The sequence below is a fragment of the Alligator sinensis genome, unplaced genomic scaffold, assembly GCF_000455745.1.
Source record: "Alligator sinensis unplaced genomic scaffold, ASM45574v1 scaffold1267_1, whole genome shotgun sequence".
Lineage (NCBI taxonomy): Eukaryota > Metazoa > Chordata > Crocodylia > Alligatoridae > Alligator > Alligator sinensis.
Window position 1 is genome coordinate 528052 of NW_005842446.1, and position 4669 is coordinate 532720.

Consider the following 4669-nt stretch of genomic DNA (forward strand, 5'->3'; position numbering starts at 1 on the left):
ACTTCCCCTTGATTTGCAAGTGACACTGATGAATACAACCCAGTGTGCCGTTGGCTTTTTTTTTTTTTTGCAAAAAGAGCAAGCACACATTTCATGATAATGATAGTGATAATTACATGGATCAGTTCATAGCAAGTTAAATGAAGAGTTCCAGACCTCAATGAGGGGTCATCAGTTCAGGTGAAAGTCAGCTTTTAGGTATAAACTCAAGATACTGCTCTTGGGAGGTGAAAGGGAGGGAGGGAAGGCAGATTCTGCTATGCTACCATTAAGTAGAATTTTCCTCCAAGAGTGGTCCTCTAAACTTACGTTAAGGGGTCAAATCTGATCCTTTTGATTCTTTTCTGTTTTCCAAATGAGTCAATTCCTCAGTAATCATAACTCGGTAGTTCAACTGATGAATATGTCCATTTTATTAGTCCCCAGTTTTCTAGTTATTACAAAAATTTGATTTTTGTACAAGAGCATTTAGGCATAAAGCTACCTTTCTAAGAATGGAAGGGAAGGCCAATTTCCCCAAAATAAAAATAAAATTGGAAAAAGCAATTTTACCAAAGCCTCTGGTGGGACAGGAGACGTCCTTAGTAATCATAGTGTTTGAGCTTCCCATTGTGAAGACAGCAACGAAGGAAGATACATATGCAAATAAAGATGTCTTTTTGTGACAAAGAGACTAAAGGCATGCAATACATGGTTTTTATGAGTGATTAGTATTCTTTGTATACTTTCAAATACAGAAATTGATATTCATAAAAATGAATTATAATAAGGTTTACATCTTACTGTTATATCATGCATCGCTAACACAAAGTATAGTATATAGGATACAGGGAAATATTATGGAAAATACTGCAAGAACACCAGAGACAGATATGCATTTCTTGTACAGAAATATATAATAACAGCAGCTATAATGAGTTCAAAAAGCCTCAGGTAGTGAACAAATAACAATGAAATGCTCTGAAACTAATAAATCCACAAAGATATTAGTACAAGAATGATAATATGGTTTGAAGCTTTAGTTGGCTTGGAGCATCTCCTTCTAGGTCACTGGTTCAAGTAAGAGCCGGGTATATGCTATACGAGATAAAATAAAAGATTTGATTAATTTTTTTAATGAATTCACTTTGGTCATGTTTATTTCATGCTAATTTTGTAGCACTGTGGTTCTCAATGTTGTCAATACCTTTAGCCTACTGTAGCAGAAAACATCTAGCCACAGAGAAAGTAAAGGTGGAGGTGACTGTGAACTTGAAAACCAAATTGAAATGAACTAACTTTGTGGCAAGAAAATACAGGGAAATCATTTGTTTTAAATGAATGCTGTTAAGTAGTCAAGTCCAGCACTCAATTTATTTTGAGTATTTTCACCATAAGACTTGAATCTTAGAATGCCATTTATTCAGTTAAGGGGCTTTCATGTCATTTCACCTGTGTGTCCATTCAAAACTAGGCCACATAACCTGAATTTTATATCCCCCTCTCCCTGCTTAAAAAAAAAGTCTGTTTACAAACCAGCTGTAGATGAAGAACAATGTATTGGTCTTATTTGGATGGGGAAATAAATGATTTTGAATACCTATAACATAATTATGATTTGCTCCCAAACGATTGGTGATAGGAAAAACTGAAAAATATGTTATGCTGTAAAATCTTTGCCCAGCTTTTGTTCAAAAATGGTTCAGGTATGTAATACCTTGATTTGGCCATCTGGTCTGTGTCCAGATCAGGGGCAGCACTGGTGGGGGGGGGCTAAGACACCCCAAAATTTGCCTTAGCACCCTTCATAGTCACCCCTTCCACCACCACCTCTGTCCAAGCTCCCCGCCTCCCCACCCCCGGGCCATCACCGCGTCCCCTGCACAGCTGAGCCTGCCCTGCTCTTGCCCACAGACCGCAGAGGTGCAGTGCTCCCAAATTGCTCCCCCCACCAGGCTCATCCGGCCCACAGGGCCTGTGTCACCTTTGTCTGGGAAGGAAAGAAAAAAAGAAAGAAAGAAAAGGAGACAGGCAGGCTGTGTGTAGATGAATGGATGGATGGAAGGGCTGTGTGGAGAGACAGACAGAAAGACAGATAGGTAAAAAGACAGCCCTTCCATATTAGCATAATACTAATTAGCATCCATCCATATTAGCATAATGTCAGCATGTCATGTGTCAATAGTTTGGAGGTCAACAACATGATAGAATGAAGTAGCAAAGTTGAGGTAGCTACATTTTTCCCCCAGACGTTTGCATTTCTTTATTGTTATTATTGTTAATATTATTCATTGGTTTATTTTTTTCCTATTGATTTTCTGTGAATAAATATTACACTAGTGAGCTGCTGTAGTGGTTAAGAATGGATCTGTCTGTGTACAGTATACATTTTTATTCTGCTTTTGCAGATAACATAGATAAAGCACATGTTTAAGTGGGTATTGTTAAAAAAATAAACATGTATGTTTGGCCAAAAGATGTATAAAGCAGACCCCGAATTTTCTGTCTAGCCTACCTCACCTTCCCCCACCCTCCCACTGGGAAACGTCTGACACCACCGCTGGTCCATATGGGTGTGGAATCAGAAAAAATATATGCCTTAAACTTTGACTATTTTAGTTATAAGATGACATAACCGCTTTGTGGAGAATTGCTGGCTCTGTATAGTAGAACAGATAAGAGAAAGTGTTTGTTCTTTGTAACTCCTCTGCAACTGCTTCGCTCACCGCGGCCTTGAAGATAGCAAAAAGTATGTACAACTCTGATTTGCAGGTGCAAGAAGGAGGTTTGTGAACTAACCTCGCCTCCCCCATTAGTTCCCATCCTGATTACAGCAAAGAAATAATGAAGTAATGTTATAGCCGCTTTTCATGCTAATTTCACTATATGATCACGTGAGTTGTAAGCAACTGTTAAAAAGTATATAAGCCTCCTGATTTTGCTCTTGGGGGGGGACCCCTTCCAAGTGCTTGGGAAATCCATGTCACTTTGGAATCCCCCCTGCAGCTGTAGTTTCTTTTAAATAAAAGCTTCTGCTGACCTGACCCAAAAGTATGCTGTGTGTGTTTCCACGACATGGGCATAAATTTGTGTTGTTACTTTAAGTTATAGCACATGCTCCTACACATGCACTTTGTTGCTGGATACTATATCCCACGTTAGGCAAACTGCCCTTGCCCATTCCCCCCAGGTCCCAGTGTGCTGGAGCAGCTGGGGAAAAAATGGAGTGGAGAAGCTCTGGCTGGAAGCCAGAGCATTTCCCCGGAGGACCAAGCCTCTGTTTGTTCCAGTGTATGCTGTGGTAGAGTGTGCCACACTGCTTTTTTGGGGGGGAGGGGGAATAAGTTAATAATTTCAGCTCAGATTCTCATGGATAAGTATCTACTTAATGAAAAACAACGCTACAATCTGTACTTATTGGGAATCTAGCAGAGAAGCCAAGGAGAGGTGATAGAATGTATTTAAATATTTGCTTCCTACTTCAATGTGTTTTAAATAACACATTGCTAAAAATGTGGTCAGCGTTAATTCTGACTGGAGAAAGGAAATGTAGACAGGAAGGCAGGAAATACAGGAAATATAGGTAGAAGTCATCCTGCGGAACTGCAATATTTAAATATATATACAGCCCATAAAGGGTATTGCCAAATTGTGATGTAATAAATTCTTCCCTTTTCATGAGGCAACTAGTGTCCAATACAGTTTCAGATTTAAATACGTCCAGAATTATTACCAGACCTCATTCCACCACCTGCACCATGGATCCTTGCCCACCTAATTTCCTTTTGGAATGTCAGCTTTTACTGCCTGTCTTCCTCAGCACGGTTAAGTTGTCACGGTGAGGGTGATGTTTCCAAGGCTGGAGAGAAAATGGTAGTGAAGCTGCTGTTAAAATATATCTTGCTGGAGCCAGCGGCAATGGAAAATGAAGAACTAAAATCTAGCCATGTTTGGCCAAGATCCTGACCAAATATCCTGGCAGTGCAACTGTGGGGAATATTCAGCTAGCAATAATCTAGATTATAAAATTCTAGTCAGGATCTGGATGCAGAACCAGCAATGGAACCACCCTTCCCAAAATCACATGCAATCTGTTTACCATACTGGCTAAAGAAGTATTTTTATTTCTGGTGTTTTTATAGGACTATCTGCAGTATAGACATTTACTTTAAAAGCCATTACTTTTTACCAAAAAAGTTTGATTCTACAAAAATATAAATCCACCCACAGGCTATGGAATAACAATTTCACTGATTTGCCAGTCTTGAAAGAATCATTTTTCAGCATAATGGCAGATTTTATGATTGCCAAGATATCTGCTCAGTCTTTTTAGAGACTGGTTATTAACAAACAGATGACAACATAAGCAGTTCTTTTCAATAGCGGTATTATAGCTCACATGCGTACCAATCCTTGTAAAATAATCCAGTAATTTGAAGTTATCACAAAAATCTCTTGCACTGTCTTACATAGCTATACCATACACTTGCCCATATTATGTTAATGAATAAGTATATTTGTATGTGTGTGTTTATGCACAATTGTGCATATGTGAACACATAACCCCTCCTTCCCCTACCCCCAAACAGGTTCCAATACATAAAGAACTACATTAAAGAACATTTTGGTTGCTAAATTAAAGGAAAGCTGAAGTTAAGATTGCATATCTGGTCGGCACCTGGGGAAAGAG

General features: G+C 39.0%; 1 long non-coding RNA gene across 2 annotated transcripts in view; it reads right to left on the reverse strand.

Annotated features, from left to right (window-relative positions):
• Positions 1-499: 499 nt before the first annotated feature.
• Positions 500-4669, reverse strand: part of LOC102381167 — a 4685-nt gene continuing 515 nt past the window's right edge. Inside the window, exons 2-3 of one of the 2 annotated variants that reach the window (XR_324634.2) lie at positions 3754-3838; positions 500-1077 (exon numbers count right to left, since the gene is read on the reverse strand). This is a non-coding gene — a long non-coding RNA (uncharacterized LOC102381167). Of the gene's footprint in view, positions 1078-3717; positions 3839-4669 lie in introns of both variants that reach the window. The other variant, XR_003095676.1, reaches the window with a different exon arrangement.